The sequence below is a fragment of the Notolepis coatsorum genome (assembly GCF_963971535.1).
Source record: "Notolepis coatsorum genome assembly, chromosome: 8".
NCBI lineage: Eukaryota > Metazoa > Chordata > Actinopteri > Aulopiformes > Paralepididae > Notolepis > Notolepis coatsorum.
Window position 1 is genome coordinate 91214323 of NC_140172.1, and position 19573 is coordinate 91233895.

General features: G+C 51.7%; 1 protein-coding gene across 1 annotated transcript in view; it reads left to right on the forward strand.

The window, feature by feature from the left end:
* wscd1b (WSC domain containing 1b) overlaps window positions 1-19573 on the forward strand; it is a gene marked incomplete at both ends in the record, with an annotated part of 80572 nt that overhangs the window by 20189 nt on the left and 40810 nt on the right. The gene's annotated exons all lie outside the window — the stretch shown is intronic.

A 19573-nucleotide genomic window follows, 5' to 3' on the forward strand; every position in this document is an offset into this window, starting at 1 on the left:
CGTCGCTCTCATAAGAGAAGGTCTCATGTGTACTGATCCACAGCTGACTCTGTCAACAGGTTATGGGCCCAGATCACGCAGGGGCGAAATAATAAGGGTAGCAAGTTTAGCTGAAGTATAGGCCAGTTTAGCACCGGGAGCACCGCGTGGCTAAAGCTAGGCTAACAGGAGCTAAAGCTACGCCTACCATCAAAAGAGGATGGCGACCAAAGGAAGGAGCAAATGGCCCTCGTTCAACGGAAGAGCAGAGGACTATGAGCTCTGGGAAGAGCGAATGTTGTGCTGTATGCACAGAGTGGGACTGAAGACAACGATCTTGACGGCCCCCACGGGAGAAGTAACGGCGGCCGCGCAAGCCATGGACACCAAGCAAATTGCCGACGCATACTGCGAGTTAGCACCACTGCTAGACGACACAAGCTTGGGGCTGATATTCCGCGACACTAAGGACAAAGGCAGAGAGAGCCTGAAAGTGTTGAGAGAACACTATATCGGACGGGGAAGACCCCGAATCGTATCCCTCTACATAACACTGACCGCGCTGAGGAAAGCGCACACCGAGACTGTGACCGAATACGTCATCAGGGCTGAGCAGATCATTACGGCGCTTAAGAGTGCAGGAGAAGCACCGAGCGATGGACAAATGATGGCGATGGTTATGAGAGGACTACCGGAGCTGTACAAACCGTTCACACTACTGGTGACACACGGTTCAGCGGACATGTCGCTGGGGGAGTTCAAGGCCAAGTTGCGAAACTTTGAGGCCTCAGAAGACACACACCCAGTCGCCGCGGAGGCGGGAGAGAGGGTGCTGAAGGCCCGGGCGGCACCGAGAGAGAAGACCAGACCCCCGACGGAGCTGGCGTGTTGGCGATGCGGAGAAAAAGGGCACCGGAAAGATAACTGCACAAAGACTGTTTGGTGTAGCTTCTGCAAATCCACGGGGCACACAGACAAAGTGTGCAGAAAGAAACGTGACCAGAGCGCTCGGTACACGGACAAGATGGCGGCTGTGGACACGATGGCGACAACGGTGAACGTGAGGCGAGTCGAGACGACGCCCGGAGAGCAGCGGGACGAGAGGACTTCATCTTCGGGGCGCAGACAGCGTACGTCACCCAGCCAACGCAGCAGCAGCAGGTCCAAAGGAAGGGACTGATCGTGGACACAGGTGCGTCGTCCCACATCATCAACGACAGGAATCGATTCAAGAACTTTGACAACACCTTCGAGCCGGAGAGACACAGCATGGAGCTGGCAGACGGGAAGCGCACATTCGGGTTGGCGCAGGGGAGAGGAGACGCACAGGTATGCCTCATAGACAGTGAGGGGCGCCGGTGTACAGTGACGTTAAAGAACGCTCTCTACATACCCACGTTCCCACAAGAACTATTCTCTGTAAAATCTGCTACTGCGAACGGTGCCAAAGTGTTCTTCAATGAAGGTAAATATGTTCTGACGGTACGCGATTTAACATAGAGGTGTACAAGAGAATGTATTATCTACAAACAGAGTGTAATGATGACGATAAGTGTAATAATAATTGTTGTGAAGGGCCAGATTAACACTGAGAATCTACGTTTTATTGTTTTATATAACTTGTATATTATTTATATATATAAGCTATATCCCTTTAAGCCTCCGTTTGAATCATAGTAATATTCGCTTTCCTCATTGGATAATGCCCTTGACGTTCGCAGCGCCAAAGGACCGCGCCCCTGAGTCAGGTTCAAAGGCGAGTCTGGACATGTTGGGACATGCCTGGTGCCGGCGCATTGATTCCAGACGAGAGCACTAGAAAGCCCCTTAAGTATATATATCGTGGAAGGCGCAGCAGCCGTAGTGTGTGAACCTAACGTGCGAAGTGAACAAGTGAAAGTGTCAGATCTAATGCAGTAACGTCAAGTTCGACCTAGCTTAATGTGAAGTAAAGAGTCGTCATTTAGTGTAAATCGTATTACAGCAGTTCGTTCGGTGTGCAGCATTAACAAGCAGTTCGTTCGTTTTAGTAGCTAGTGTAAACCTTAGCAAGTGTGTGTGGACTTAGTAATTAGTGCCAGCACACGAGGAGGGCCTAGTCGCAGAACTACTGGACATGTGCATATTGGAACCTACCGCGGCGATATTGTAGAACCAGTATTGGTTGGATTATAGTGATTGTGGAACGTACTACCGTGGAGAAGAGCATCGTTAATACCCACTGTCGTTTGGATTTAACTACCTTGAAGATCTTACCTCGGGCTAGCTTCGAGGACAGAAGCTGGCTGGCTATCATCATTGCTATCGAGCATTGGATTACAGCTATTACCTTGCTACTGAGCGCTTGGATTATAAGGACCGGATCCGTATGAGAACCCCTTTTCTTCAAGTGAACAGACTGAGTATCCGAACCTTCTTCCTTCTCCTAGAGCTTACAACTCTAGGAGGATATCACCTGTCTCCAGCGGTACCCTCGTTTGCCCCCCTATACTGCCATCCCACGCCAGGCGGCGTTTGGTCTAGTATACCCAGCTTAGGAATTATTCATTCCAACTGACTTTGCTACTCACTGACTTTATCATATTCTTCGCCATAAAAGCGCGACTAAGTAATTCCCATTTTGTACATTGCTGCATAATAATAAATACTATAAATGATATTTCCTTGTCACCGTGCCGTCTATTCTGAGTGTCTGCCATATAATAACTGTACTGTCTGGCAAGTAATAATAATTAGCAGTGGTTTAATCTATCACAATCTTTAATACAGTCAGGGTTTTGTAACCCCTCAGTTACAATTGGTCCTTCGAGCCGGAGGGTATCAGTAATCTTAATCATATTAATAGTGATATGGCCAGCGGCGGACACTCTCCAAACGGCTCTCCCAAACTAGAGCGCCCTAAGCGCCAACGTCAGCCCCCTCCACACTTGGAGGACTACGCTGTTGTTCTACCTCCTAGCTTATCTAAAAAGACGTTAAGCACGGATAAAACTAATAGCTTAAGCATGCCCAACCTGATCGACTTGTCGGCCCCACTAGTAGAGACCCCAGTGGGTTCAAACGAAACTGACTTAGCTCCCGGGGGGGAACAAGCGGGACATGACTTGACTATGCCCAACGACCACAGCGCCACCGAGATGGACCTCGGAGCGCCGGGGGATAAAGACAGCGCCACCGGGATGGACCTCGGAGCGCCAAAGGATAAAGACAGCGCCACCGGGATGGACCCCGGAGCGCCAAAGGATAAAGAGTACCGCGTCTCAGAGATGGACCTCGGGGCGCGGGAGAAAATAAGAAGCAGCGCTCTCGAGATGGACCTCGGAGCGCGTAAAGAGAACAGGTCACCACCAAGTCCTGTCAACGCCAGATCACCCTCATCAGCGTCATCCCCCAGCAAGGCTGACCAGAGACTAGCGCAAGCCCTGATCGCCACGCTGACAGCTTCAACCGAAAGAGACCGTCTCCAAGCGCAACAACAGAGTGAGCGCGAACGTTCTGCAGTGGAAAGAGAACGTCTCCAAGCGCAACAACAGAACGAGCGCAAACGCATCCGACTGGAAGAGAGTCGCCTCCAGGCTGACGCAGCGATGACCATCAGACTGGAAGAGAGGCGCCTCCAGGCTGAAGAAAACATTCAGCGAGACCGCACCAACGCGCAACGCGATGCACAGCGCGACGCCGCCAATGCACAGCGAGAGGCGGAAAGAGACCGTCTACAGGCGCAGATGATGGAGCAAGTGCTCCAGAGGGCGACCCCCCACTCCTCCACCCGGAGCTCCCGGAGATCATCACTACACGGGTCGAGGGCACCTTCCCCTCCCCGATCAGTCTATATGAAACCCGACCAACGGGAAGATCCCACCTACGTCGCCGAGAAACTAACTAAGAAACTTCAAGGCCTAACGGAGGATGAGGGAGGACATCAAGCCCACCAGCACGAACCTATTTCGGACCAGGAGGCCCAGTACAGCCCCGACCTCAGCCCCGAGCCGCTGCGTTACGAACCCCCGACCCAACCCATGGGTGAGTTTAATACACAGTCAGCACCGAGGAGCAGTACCTGGGGGCCCGGCCTCTGGTTCCCACCCAGCACTAACCCACGACCACCCGTACGGGGAGACTCGCCCAGGAGGCCTCTCCCCCTACGCGCATCGGTGTCCCAGCCATCCATGGCATCTTACCTTGGAACACCCACATTCCCAGACTTTACGCGTGAGGACAGAGCACAGTATACTGAACTACGCATGTGTTTAGAGACTATCATGTCCGAGGTACACGACGAGTCTTATAAATATGCCATCCTCCTCAAGCACCTTAAAGTACCCAGAGCGCATAACATAGCGCTGGCATATTCGAACTCAAGAACCCCCTATTCTGATGCTCTGGTGGCCCTCGACGCGCGCTATGGACGCATATGGGATTACGTAATTCAAGAAATACGGGATATCGACCGCCTCCCCCCAGCCAAAGACAATAGAGCTCTAGATGACCTCTCTATCAAGGTGCAATCCCTTGTGGGGATGCTCGGGTCACAGAAGGAGAAGGGGAGATATGAACTATATGCCAATTCCAATGTGGAGCGGATACTGGAGAAGCTCCCCCCAGCCCGTCAAGAGCGTTTTCGGCGGCAGAGAGACCACCGTGACCCCCACAGCCCAGAACCATCCCTCCTAGACCTGGCTGACTTCCTAGCCAGAGAGGTCAGCAGTCTACGACTAGACACGTTCGCGTGGGGTGGCTCTAACCCTAAAGATGGACCGAGGAGGTTCAATGACAACCGCCGGTCCGTGACCGTGATGCACCAGGCCGAGTCAGTGCCGCGGCACAAGAGCCATAACACCCCCCCGCGAAGGGAAAGTGGAAGATTGCCTGCCAGTATTGTGAACACGAACATTGGCTGTCTCAATGCGACACCTTTAAGAAGTTGACCGCTGACGAAGTGAGTCAGTGGATCAAAGCGAACCGCCGCTGCTTCCGCTGCGCGCGCAGCCACATGGCAGCTGAGTGCCGCCTGAAGAAAATATGCGGCAGGTGCGACGGCGCCCACCTGGATGTCCTACACGATAGCAGCAAGCGGAGACCCGTACCACGGAGCAGCTCGAGAGCAGATGTCCTATATAAAAACCCTGCGAAGAGCGGGAGCTCCCGAGTGCTGCTGAAGGTGGTCCGAGTGCTCCTAAGCTACGAGGACAAGGTCCTGGACACTTACGCCATCCTCGACGATGGGTCAGAAAAGACTCTCCTCCTCGCTTCCGCCGCAGCCCAGTTGGGCCTGCGGGGTACCGAAGAAACAATGACAATCCGTACTATTCGGCGAGATCTAAAGACCATAAAGGGCGAAAACGTCTCATTCACAATAGCAGCGGTCGGGCAGCCCGAGAAGCGGTACAGCATCACTAATGCATTCACAAGCCATGACATAGGTCTGTCACGTTATAACTACCCCATCCCCCAGCTGATGGAGAAGTACGCGCACCTACGCCGACTGCCTATACCGCTCATCGACGGCGCCACACCAACCCTGCTCATAGGCTCCGACCACGCAGACCTCATCGTCCCAACGGACGCGGTCCACATCGGACCCAGAGGCTGCCCAGCCGCGGTCAAGACCCGCCTGGGCTGGACGCTCCAAGGCCCCCTCTCCGGGTCTTCCAACCGACCAACGTCCACACGCTGCCTCTACACGAGGGTAAGCGACAACGACACCACCCTCTTGCAGCACGTCGAGAGACTATGGACATTAGACTCGATGCCCTTCAAGAACGAACGGAAACTAGTTCGCTCCAAGGAAGACAAGTACGCCATAGCTCTCCTCGAGCAGAAGACAAAGAGGGTCGAGGTCGACGGAGTGATGAGATACGCAACTCCACTCTTGAGGCGGGAGGGGATGCCCACCCTCCACGCATCAAAAGAAGCGACACAACGCTATCTACAGAACACCGAGCGGCGTCTCGCTAAAGACCCCCCTCAAGCAACGATATACCGCGCTGAGATCGACAAACTGGTCACGGCTGGACATATAAAGAAAATCGACGACCAAGAGGCAGACCAGACGACTGAATCCTGGTACGTGCCCCATCACAAGGTCCACCACAACGGCAAGAACCGCATTGTATTTAACTGCAGTTATCAGATCGGACTACAGAACCTGAATAATTTGCTCCTGCCCGGCCCGACACTCGGCCCCTCCCTCCTCGGTGTACTACTACGTTTCCGCCAGGACAAAGTAGCAATCAGCGGCGACATCAAAGGGATGTTCCTACAAGTGCGACTGATGGAGGAAGACAAGCCCCTGCTGCGGTTCCTGTGGAGAGAGAGGATCGACGATGAACAACCCTCCATCTATCAATGGGAGGTCCTCCCCTTCGGCACCACATGCAGTCCATGCTGCACCACGTTCGCACTACAAAAGCACGTGGCCGAAGACCCTGGAGCCGACGAGGAGGTCAGACAAAGCGTGGAGAGGAGTTTCTACGTGGACAACTGCCTACAGAGCGTATCAACGCCAGAAGAAGCGGAAAGCATCTTGCTGAAGGCGGCTTCGACCTCTCGTACTCCGCAGCCTCCCCCCAGAGACAAAGGCAGCAAGTAGCGAGACCTGGATGGCGACCACCCCAGGTGAAGCACAGGAAATGACATTGGGCCTTGTCTGGCGTTTCAAAACAGACTCGCTCCATTACAAGCACACACCCCTGACCAAGGAGCAGGGAAGGTCGACCCCTCTACCGACCACTCGACGGAGTGTATACAGAACACTCGCAAGCCAATACGACCCGCTGGGGTGTATCCTACCTTACACCACTCGGGCGAAGATGCTGGTGCGAGAACTGTGGGACAAGGAGCAGGGCTGGGACGACCCCATACCCGAGCACCTGGCTTCCACCTGGAGAGAGTGGGAGGGAGAACTCGACTCGCTCCAAGATGTGAACATTCGACGGAGCTACTTCCCCCCCACAGTGCGGCTGGAGACGTGTCAGATAGACCTGCACGTCTTCAGTGACGCCTCAGAAGTGGCTTACGGATCGGTGGCTTACTTGAGAGCCCGAGAGGAGGGAGGAGAAGTACATACAGCCTTCGTCCTGGCTCGCTCAAGGATAGCTCCCCGCAAGCAGCAATCTATCCCGCGTCTAGAGCTCTGCGCAGCTCTGGTAGGCGCGCAACTCGCCACGCTGATACAAAGCGAACTCACCATAACGGTGCGAAAGACAATCCTGTGGTCAGACTCCATGACTGTGCTCACTTGGATCCAGTCCGATTCTTGTCGATACAAAGTTTTCGTCGGAGTCCGAGTCACCGAGATTCAAGACTTGGTAGGATCAGCGTGCTGGAGATACGTTGACACTAAGCAGAACCCAGCAGATGTCATCACACGGGGGATGTCCTTAGACGACCTCACACGTCTTAACCCTTACAGTGACGGTCCTGAGTTCCTCAAGCTCCCGGAGGAGAAGTGGCCTACCCCCACACCACGGGAGGCGAGTCAAGAGGAGGCAGAGATCAAGAAGTCTATGTTCTGCGGGCTGACGCACGCCCCGGCTCCAACGGACCCGAACCTAGACGACTGCTTAACCCTTGAGAGTGCTCAGAAAAGGACATTCTTGTGGCACCACCCTGAGGTTCCCCCCACCACAGACCTTGACGCATCGAACTACAAAGAGGCCGAACTCCTCCTGCTAAGGAGAGCCCAAAGAGACTCATTCCCAGAAGAACTAGACTGCCTGAAAGGGGACAAGCCAGTCCCCTCAGACAGCCGACCTCTCACTTTGGCCCCAGAGCTCGACGCCCAGCACCTCATCAGGGTGGGTGGTCGTTTGAGACGGGCCCCGGACGTGACTGACGATGCTAAGCATCCTATCGTCCTCAACCGCCGACACAAGATAACCGAGCTGATCATACAGAAGTACGACGAGGTGGTGCACCACGCGGGGGCAGAGAGAGTCTTCGCTGAGATCCGACGACGCTTCTGGATACTCCAAGGGAGAGAAGCAGTACGTCGCTTCCAACGGACTTGCCTAACCTGTCGCAAGTGGCGAGCACAGCCCAGTATATCGATGATTGCCTCCCTGCCGCCTCCGACTCGGCGAGAGGGCCTTCCACTCCACGGGCGTGGACTGCTTCGGCCCATTCAACGTCAAGAAAGGAAAAGGGACAGAGAAGAGGTGGGGCATTGTGTACAAGTGTATGACCACCCGAGCTGTTCATATAGAAATCCTCCAGACCATGAGTACGGACTCATTCCTCATGTCCTTCCGGAGATTTCAAGCCCGGAGAGGAACCCCGTCTGTGTTGTTGTCCGACCAAGGGACAAACTTCAAAGGAGGAGACAGAGAATTGAGAGAGAGCTTCCTGGCTATGGGTGAAGGACTTAAGACCCGCCTCGCTCCCGCTCAGATCACATTCCAGTTCAACCCCCCGAACGCCCCTCATTTCGGGGGAACCTGGGAAAGAGAAGTCCGTTCTATAAAGACTGCTATGTACACCGTGCTTGGGGCCCAGACCGTGTTGGAGGAAGTCCTGATGACAGACCTCAAGCCCGTCAGAAGTGGGTAAAGGACAGGGACAACCTGAAGGTGGACACAGTCGTCATGATAATAGACCAGTCACTACCCCGAGCTACGTGGCCGGCCGGCCGCGTGAGCAGAGTGATTACTGGTGCCGATGGGAAGGTCAGAGCGGCAGAAGTCATAGTCCAAGGGCGGACTTACACCCGACCTGTGGCGAAGCTGATAGAGTTGCCGGAGCTCCCTGACTCCCCTGATGACGACCATGACCCACTGACTTTGTAGATTGCCCTACTCCTCACAACAAGTATGGAGCAGTCCATTAATCTGTCTCCCTTTACTAATTAGGTGCGGACTAATTAAGAGGCGGCTGTTGTGAAGGGCCAGATTAACACTGAGAATCTACGTTTTATTGTTTTATATAACTTGTATATTATTTATATAAGCTATATTGTAACTGAGGGGTACAATTCCCTGACTGTATTACTAGATATGATACTTACTACCACTACCTTTGTACTTAATATTCGGCCACCCAGTACACGGCATAAATATATTATCATGAACACTCTCACGTAGATGAAACGGATCCAACACAAATGTACGAATTAGAAACAGGTCTTTATTTCTACACAACGATGGTGTGTAGAATAAGCACTTAATCACTTAATTACATTTATGAATTGAAATAGTATGCACTTTTATGGCAAGGAGTATTCGTCGGTATATCAATAGAGAATGTCCAATCTCTGAAGGCGCAGGTGGTAAATATACGACCTGGAATAGTTAAGGAATAACAGCAATGATACTTTAATGATTATACTAGATACACTAGAGGGGGTTAATCCGGTCGCTTGTAAGCCGACAGGAGTAGGAGGGGGGGGGGGGGTAGAATCCGGCTGCCTCGTCCGGCCAAGGGTATCCCAGGTGAACCCACTGTAGTGCCGTTCAATGCGCCGGCGATCCTTGGACCACAGATGAAAGCAGTTGGACTCTTTGTGGGCCGGCTCTCTCCGGTCCACGGGGGAGAGACGTGAAGCGACCTCGTCTTGCAGAGCGTCTCCTCACCTTGCGTCCTCTCCAGGGGGGGGGGTTCCAACACACGGCAGTGTCGGGGGTCTTTATCCATGGAATAATCAAAGTATCCAAAGCATAATCCGTGCCTGGGAAGGCGGGCTGTCGTCGGTAGAATAATCCGGTATACAGGTCCACTCGCTCGTCGGCTCTGGGGCTCCTCGGGTGCAGCTTCACATAGGGTCAACCACCCTGGGTAAGCAGCCAGTTCTCTGCCCGAAACGATGGGGTACTGACTACGGTAGTATTCTCACCGCACGAAGCACTATATATTAACAGACTATTATTAGCTTAATAGACTACGTCCAACTCGACGATATAGTGCCAAATATGACTATTCAAATATTAATATACACGATGTCTCAATACCGATGGTAGGCGAACTTGGCCTTACTCCCACACGTGGCGTCGCGGGGAGGCTTTACGTCTGTGACTCTATTGGAGGGTAAGAAACTGGACTGAAAAGAAAGTCCTACTTTAGTAGCGCAGTATATATACGCACTATGAACAAATAGTCCCATTAGTGGTGCGGTAGCCAAATTCCTACGCGGAACTAGGACTTGTTCGTACATGTCGAGCGGTACGTTTGAACTGGGTCTGAGGGGTATGGCAGCCTGGCACCAAGGTCTCGACCAATAGTAGAATGGAGACTATTATGGGATGTTCAGTAGGCTAGAATGGATATTCAATGCATATTGTACAGGGAATATACAAGGGATATCAGGGAATATTAGAGAATATACAAATACAATTAAATAATCTAACCTAATCAGTTAAACAGAGACAGATTAATCGCGTTGTCTATTTACACATAAGGGTTTGCTGTAGGGGTCAGTCAACTTCACAAAGTCATAGGGTTGTAGGGTCATGGTCATCATCGATTGTGTCTGGGAGTCGAGGCAGTTCTATGAGCCTTGCCACGGGACGGGTGTAAGTGCGACCCTGGACGAGCACTTCAGCCGCTCGGACCTTGCCGTCGGCACCGGTGATCACCTTGCTTACGCGGCCGGCCGGCCACACAGCTCTGGGCAGTGACTGATCAATAATCATGACGACTGTTCCTTCTGTCAAATTGTCTCTCTCCTTTACCCACTTCTGGCGGGTCTGTAGAGACGGTAGGTAGTGCAGTAGGAAACTGTTCCAAAACTTGTCGGCTAATACTTGGCTGTACCTCCACATTCGTCGGCCGTTCGCTTCTTCAGGCCGGTACATTGTCTGTGGTAATGCAGGATCTAGCCGCCCCATCAGGAGTGTGTTGGGGGCTCTGCGTAGGCGACCACCCACTCTGATGAGGGTATGAGCGTCGCTCTCGGGGGCCAGATGAATTAATCTGCTGTCGGATGGGACGGGCTTTCCTCCCTGTAGACAGGCCAATTCATCGGGGAACGAGTCTCTCTGGGCTCGCTGCAGTAGAAGCAATTCTGCTTCCTCGTAGTTAGCTGCTGACATATCAGCGGGGGACTTGCACTCCGGGTGGTACCGCAGGAATGTTCTTTGTTGTGCACTCTCTATGGACGTGCAATCGTCTATGTTAGGGTCGGTGGAGGCTACGGTGCTCAATCCACAGAACACAGACTTCTTAATTTCCACCTCCTCTGGACTTGCTTCCCTCGGGATAGGCATGGGCCACTGTCCTTCCGGGAGTCTTAGGAATGCGGGGCCGTCACTGTAGACATTGCGACGGGTGAGGTCATCCAGGGGCATCCCCCGGGTGATGACGTCAGCTGGGTTCTGTTTTGTATCAACGTAGCGCCACTCTGTTTCTCCGGTTAACTCTTCGGTTAAGTCTTGAATCTCGGTGACTCTGACTCCCACGAAGACTTTGTACTTGCATGAGTCCGATTTGATCCAGGCGAGTACCGTCGTGGAATCTGACCACAGGATTGTTCTAGACACCGGTATGGTGAGCTCACGTTGGATGAGCGTGGCTAGGTGCGCTCCGGCTAGGGCTGCGCAGAGCTCTAGACGTGGGATAGATTGTTGCTTGCGTGGGGCTATTCTCGAGCGGGCGAGGACAAATGCTGTGTAGATCTCTCCCCCCTGGTCTTGGGCCCGCAAGTAGGCTACTGATCCGTATGCGACCTCTGAGGCGTCACTGAAGACGTGTAAGTCCATTTTACATGTCTCTGGCCTCACCGTGGGTGGGAAGTAGCTTCGGCGCATATTAACGCCTGGGAGTGAGTGGAGCTCCATCTCCCACTCTCTCCAGGTGGAGGCAAGGTGTGCGGGAATGGGGTCGTCCCAGCCCTGGTCCTTGTCCCACAATGCTCGTACAATCATTTTTGCCCTGGTGGTGTACGGTAGAATACATCCTAGCGGGTCATATTGTCGGGCGAGTGTTGTGTACACACTCCGTCTGGTGGTCGGCGCCGCCGCCGGCCTTCCCTGCTCCGTAGTCAGGGGCTTGTGTCTGTAGTGAAGCGAATCTGTTTTGAATCGCCACACCAATCCCAGGGTCATCTCCTGGGCTTCTCCCGGGATTGTAGCCATCCAGGTCTCGCTGCTGGCTGCCTTGTCCTCGGAGGAGAGGCTGCGCAGTACTTGCGGATCGCTGCTGGCCCACTGCCTGAGATCAAAGCCGCCTTTGATCAATGAGGCGCGGAGTTTAATCAGGAGAGCCTCGGCTTCTTCCTGGGTTGAAAGGCTTTGTAGACAGTTGTCTACGTAGAAGCTGTTCTTTACGCTGTGTCGGACCTCTTCGTCCGCTGCTGGGTCCTCTGCTACATGTTTCTGTAGTGCAAATGTCGCACAGCAGGGGCTGCACGTCGTTCCGAAGGGGAGGACTTCCCATTGGTAGATGGCTGGGTGCTCATCTCCTGGCTTCTCTCTCCATAGGAACCGTAACAGGGGCTTGTCCGCCTCTACTAATCTCACCTGCAGGAACATTCCTTTAGTGTCCCCGCTGATGGCCACCTTTTCCTGGCGGAAGCGGAGTAGAACGCCGAGTAGGGAGGGGCCGAGTGTGGGACCGGGCAGTAACTCTTTATTCAGATTTTGGGATCCGATCTGGTAGCTGCAGTTAAATACTATGCAGTCTTTACCGTTGTGATGGACCTTGTGGTGGGGCACGTACCACGATTCAGTGGTCTGGTCAGCCTCTTTAATGTCCATCTTTGTGACGTGTCCCGCTGTGATGAGCTTCTCAATCTCAGCGCGGTATACACTCTCTTGGGCGGGGTTCTTGGCTAAGCGCCGCTCCGTGTTCAGCAGGTACCGTTCTGTGGCGTCTGTCTTGGCGTGGAAAGTAGGCATTCCTTCTCGCCGCAGGAGTGGCGTGGCGTATCTCAACACGCCGTTGACCGGGACTCTCTTGGTCCCTGTCTCGAGGAGGTGAATGGCGTAAATGTCATCTTTAGAGCGAATGTCTTTCTTTCCGTTCTTAAAGGGCATTTGTTCCAAGGTCCATAGCCGCTCTACGTGTTGCAGGAGTGCGGTTTCTCCCTCTGTGACTCGGGAGTGGAGACATCTAGTGGCTGTACTTCGGTTGAGAGATTTGGCGAGCGGGCCTTGGAGAGTCCATCCCAAACGGGTCTCGACTGCTGCAGGGCAGCCTCGGGGTCCGGTATGAACCCGGTCTATCGGGACAATGAGGTCTGCATGGTCGGAGCCTATCAACAGGGTCGGCATAGCATTGTCTATGAGCGGGATCGGTAACTTGCGCAGATGTGCATATTTCTCCATCAGCTTGGCGACGGGGTATGTGTACCGCGACAGTCCTATTTCTTGGCTGGTGAAAGCGTCTGCAATCTGGTACCGTCGCTCAGGCTGGCCGCTTGCTGCGATAGAGAATGAGACATTCTCGCCCTTTATCGTCTTCAAATCTCGTCTTATTGTCCGAATTGTCATTTGGGTTTCGCTTCCCCGCAGCCCTAGCTGGGCCGCAGCGGAGGCGAGCAGCAGGGTCTTCTCTGACCCGTCATCGAGGACGGCGTAAGTGTCCAGGACTTTATTCTGGTAGCTTAGTGTCACACGCACTACTTTTAGGAGTACTCGGGCTCCACTGCTGCTGGCGGGATCGATGTACATGACGCTCGCTTTGCGGCTGGATGGTGCAGGTGAAGGGCGCCGTCTGTTACTGTCGTGAAGTATGTCCAGATGGGCTCCATCGCACTTGGTGCACCTTTTCTTTAAGCGGCATTCGGCTGCCATGTGTGAGCGCGCACAGCGAAAACAGCGCTTGTTGGACTTTATCCATTGACCTGCTTCCTCCGCGTTCAGCTTGGGGAAGGAGTCACATTGCGCTAGCCAGTGTTCTTTCTCACAGTAGGGGCACACTATCTTCCACTTCTCCGTTCTGGAGGGGGTACTGTGGCTCCTGCTGCTCGGTACTGACTCCGATTGGTGCATCACAGTCACCGATCTTCTTCCATCATTTAGTCGTCTGGTTCCTTCTCTGGAGCCAGGGGTGCTCCGTCCGAATGTATCTAGCCGTAGGCTGCTGACTTCTCTCGCCAGGAAGTCTGCTAGATCGAGGAGGTTCGGTTCGGGGCCATTCGGGTCTCTGTGGTCCCTCTGCCGCCTAAAGCGCTCAACGGGCGGCAGCTTCTCCAGGATCCTTTCCACATTTGAGTTGGCGTAAAGTTCATGGCTCCCCTACTCTCTTTGCGCTCCCAACATCCCTACCAGGGACTGCACTCTGATGGACAGGTCGTCCAGTGCTCGATTGTCTATTGCTGGGGGTAAGCGGTCGATGTGTCGGATCTCCTGGATCACGTAATCCCATATGCGCCCATACCTCTGGTCCAATGCTACCAGCGCTGCTGTGTATGGGGTGGTGGAAGTCGCGTAGGCGAGCGCTATATTATGTGCGCGGGGCACCTTTAAGTGCTTCAGTAGGATGGCGTATTTGTGGCGTTCATCCAATACATCCACCAACATGGTCTCCAGACACATGCGGAGTTCTGTATACTGGGCCCGGTTCTCTTGGGTGAAGTCGGGTACCATAGGCGTGCCAATGTATGACGCTGACTGTGGATACATCGGCGAGCGTTGGGGGAGAGGCCTCCTAGGCGAGTCTCCTCCCGCTCCTTGGTATGGGCTGGTACCGGCAGTGTACCATGGCCCGCTTGTCCAGGTGCTGTTCCTTGGTGCGGGTCGTGCGTCGTGCTCACCCGTGTATAGAGTCGGGGGTCTGTAGCGCAGCTCCGCGGGAGTATAGCCTGGGCTGTACCGGACCTCCTGGTCCGGTAGAGTACTGTGCTGTCTTCGGGCGTGGTTCTCCTCCTCTTCCTCTTCGTCTTCAGTTAGGTCATCCAGTGCTTGTAGTCTCTGGTTTAGCCTCTCCACAGGATATGCTGCTCCTTCCCGGTTGCTAGGTCTCGCTTGGACCGGTGGGGGGAGGTGGTCTGTGGGGGGTATAGACCTCGTCTGTTGGTCAAGTTCAGGGTTGTTTACTCGGCTAGGGGATGCCGCCCTGGAGGTGTGTCTAGACGAGTTCCTGGAGCCTCTGGCGGAGGGAGAGGGTGTTGTCCGTCTGATCAGCTGTTCTATTAGTTGCGACTGCTGTCTGTCGCGCGCTGCGTCCCGTTGAGCACCGGCTCGTTCTCGGGCCACATTCTCTTCCATCTGAATGCGTCTTATTTCTAGACGTATCTGCTCGTGTTCGCTTCGCTGCTGGATCTGCAGTCGGTCGCGTTCAGCAGCGGCGTTCAGGCTGATGAGGAAGGCCTGCTGTAGGGTCCTCTCTGCCTCGCTGGGAGAAGGCGGTTGTATAGGGGAGCCTTCCCTCGGGGTACTCCTTGCGGAGCCTTGGAGCTCTATCTCCACGGTGCTCTCCCCGTCTTCTTCCGTGCCGAGTTCTCTCTCGGTAGCGTTGTATTCCTCCCGGGACTCATCGGGGACTACTTCTTCAGTACTGGCGGGGTGTGAAGTCATGTCTGGTTCCCACTGGTCCCCACCGTGAACTTGGTCAGTTACATTAGAGCCCGTAGGGGCCTCTATGGTCGGGGTAGTCTGGGCGTTGGGGTTAGACATACTTTTACTTTCTAGTTTTACCGCGTTTACTGTTAGTAGAAGACTAGGTTGTTGACTGACAGCGTAAGCCTCTAAGTACTGAGGGAGCCGTCGTTCGCGCTGCGGGCGTTGGTTAGGAGGATCGTTTCGTGGAGTGTTCATCATAGGCCATTTCAATATTAATAACACTATATTAATATTACACTAATTACCCTCCGGCTCGAAGGACCAATTGTAACTGAGGGGTACAATTCCCTGACTGTATTACTAGATATGATACTTACTACCACTACCTTTGTACTTAATATTCGGCCACCCAGTACACGGCATAAATATATTATCATGAACACTCTCACGTAGATGAAACGGATCCAACACAAATGTACGAATTAGAAACAGGTCTTTATTTCTACACAACGATGGTGTGTAGAATAAGCACTTAATCACTTAATTACATTTATGAATTGAAATAGTATGCACTTTTATGGCAAGGAGTATTCGTCGGTATATCAATAGAGAATGTCCAATCTCTGAAGGCGCAGGTGGTAAATATACGACCTGGAATAGTTAAGGAATAACAGCAATGATACTTTAATGATTATACTAGATACACTAGAGGGGGTTAATCCGGTCGCTTGTAAGCCGACAGGAGTAGGAGGGGGGGGGGGGTAGAATCCGGCTGCCTCGTCCGGCCAAGGGTATCCCAGGTGAACCCACTGTAGTGCCGTTCAATGCGCCGGCGATCCTTGGACCACAGATGAAAGCAGTTGGACTCTTTGTGGGCCGGCTCTCTCCGGTCCACGGGGGAGAGACGTGAAGCGACCTCGTCTTGCAGAGCGTCTCCTCACCTTGCGTCCTCTCCAGGGGGGGGGGTTCCAACACACGGCAGTGTCGGGGGTCTTTATCCATGGAATAATCAAAGTATCCAAAGCATAATCCGTGCCTGGGAAGGCGGGCTGTCGTTGGTAGAATAATCCGGTATACAGGTCCACTCGCTCGTCGGCTCTGGGGCTCCTCGGGTGCAGCTTCACATAGGGTCAACCACCCTGGGTAAGCAGCCAGTTCTCTGCCCGAAACGATGGGGTACTGACTACGGTAGTATTCTCACCGCACGAAGCACTATATATTAACAGACTATTATTAGCTTAATAGACTACGTCCAACTCGACGATATAGTGCCAAATATGACTATTCAAATATTAATATACACGATGTCTCAATACCGATGGTAGGCGAACTTGGCCTTACTCCCACACGTGGCGTCGCGGGGAGGCTTTACGTCTGTGACTCTATTGGAGGGTAAGAAACTGGACTGAAAAGAAAGTCCTACTTTAGTAGCGCAGTATATATACGCACTATGAACAAATAGTCCCATTAGTGGTGCGGTAGCCAAATTCCTACGCGGAACTAGGACTTGTTCGTACATGTCGAGCGGTACGTTTGAACTGGGTCTGAGGGGTATGGCAGCCTGGCACCAAGGTCTCGACCAATAGTAGAATGGAGACTATTATGGGATGTTCAGTAGGCTAGAATGGATATTCAATGCATATTGTACAGGGAATATACAAGGGATATCAGGGAATATTAGAGAATATACAAATACAATTAAATATATATATATAAATAAATATATATATTCGGTTTAATCTGGCCCTTCACAACATATATCCCTTTAAGCCTCCGTTTGAATCATAGTAATATTCGCTTTCCTCATTGGATAATGCCCTTGACGTTCGCGGTGCCAAGGACCGCGCCCCTGAGTCAGGTTCAAAGGCGAGTCTGGACATGTTGGGACATGCCTGGTGCCGGCGCATTGATTCCAGACGAGAGCTGAGGCTTGGCACTAGAAAGCCCTTTAAGTATATATATCGTGGAAGGCGCAGCAGCTGTAGTGTGTGAACCTAACGTGCGAAGTGAACAAGTGAAAGTGTCAGATCTAATGCAGTAACGTCAAGTTCGACCTAGCTTAATGTGAAGTAAAGAGTCGTCATTTAGTGTAAATCGTATTACAGCAGTTCGTTCGGTGTGCAGCATTAACAAGCAGTTCGTTCGTTTTAGTAGCTAGTGTAAACCTTAGCAAGTGTGTGTGGACTTAGTAATTAGTGCCAGCACACGAGGAGGGCCTAGTCGCAGAACTACTGGACATGTGCATATTGGAACCTACCGCGGCAATATTGTAGAACCAGTATTGGTTGGATTATAGTGATTGTGGAACGTACTACCGTGGAGAAGAGCATCGTTAATGCCCACTGTCGTTTGGATTTAACTACCTTGAAGATCTTACCTCGGGCTAGCTTCGAGGACCGAAGCTGGCTGGCTATCATCATTGCTATCGAGCATTGGATTACAGCTATTACCTTGCTACTGAGCGCTTGGATTATAAGGACCGGATCCGTATGAGAACCCCTTTTCTTCAAGTGAACAGACTGAGTATCCGAACCTTCTTCCTTCTCCTAGAGCTTACAACTCTGGGAGGATATCACCTGTCTCCAGCGGTACCCTCGTTTGCCCCCCTATACTGCCATCCCACGCCAGGTGGCGTTTGGTCTAGTATACCCAGCTTAGGAATTATTCATTCCAACTGACTTTGCTACTCACTGACTTTATCATATTCTTCGCCATAAAAGCGCGACTAAGTAATTCCCATTTTGTACATTGCTGCATAATAATAAATACTATAAATCAGGGGTTCTCAACCTTTTCTGCTGCCAAGGCACCCCTGTGTTCAATAAAATATTCCAGGGCACCCCTACATACGATAAAGACCTTTTCGGTCCTGTCTTTTTTGCTACAATGATGATACAATGATTCTTTATTTGCCGTGCTGTCGTTGAGATGTTTTGTTGTTTGTTTGTCTTTGTTGCTTGTTGGTGAATCTGCAAATATGAATTGCCCCACGCGGGATCAATAAAGTTGTCTGAATCTGATGACAAAAGTGCTTGCTTTCAAAATAATGTTTATTTAAGAAAAAACTGAAAATCATGTATTTTTTTTTTAATACAGAAAAGGATCACTAAAGTGCTATCTGTTGCAGCTGCACTGTTCTCCATAAAAATAGCATTTGGATAAGTTTGACAATTTCTCAAAAACAGAAAATCATGTATTTTTTTTAAATACAGAAAAGGATCACCAAGTTACCATTTCTCAAAAAATATAAATAAATACAGAAAATAAGCACTCGTTCACTCAGTGGACATTTCTAGCTCAATGCGAGGTCCGCTGCTGCTGGCTAATAATACGGTCAATACGTGGGGAGATCTTTGACAAGGCAACATGCATGTCATCATCAAGGCTCAACTTGGCCCTATATTTTGTTTTCAGAGCTGTCATGGATGAAAAGCCAGCTTCACACAGATATGTGGGGCTGAATGGTATCAACACCTTAACTGCAGCATCATGAGATACTTGGTACTCAGCACCACACTCTGAAACTAGCTCTCCAGGTGGTATCAGATGAGATTTCAATGAGTTCTTCCAAGAGTTTGGATGGAGATGTGTCAGGAAGCTTTGTCTCAATGTTGTCTGTAAAGTCTTTTTTTATCCAGAGTGACTTAATGATTTTCAGATTTTTAGAAATGGTCAAACTTATCCAAATATGGTATTTTCATGGAAAACAGTGCAGCTGCATCAGATAGCACTTTAGGGATAATTTTCTGTAATCCAAAAAATAATTTGGATTCACTATAAAGAGCCTGTTCACTATAAAGTGCCACGTTTTGATATATTGAGCTTTAAACTTTAAGTACATTTTTTGGAACACGCAACCTAAAACACCTTCCTCTCCCAAACCGTTCCTGCAATTGTTTTATGTTGCATGATGATCATGGATACATTTATTATGTATTGTATTTTTTATGTTTAAATATCAACATAATCTGTCTGTCCACCCTCAGTACATTTACTATCAATATAATATAGTAGTCTGACTTCATCATATATTTTCAAACGCACACACATAGAGGGAGAATGCCCCGCCCCCCTCCTTCCCAGTCCTCCTTCCAAGTCCCCACCCTGCTGTTCTCTGTCGCTCTGAACAGGGCTTGTTGTTAGCTTATGCTAAAGGGACA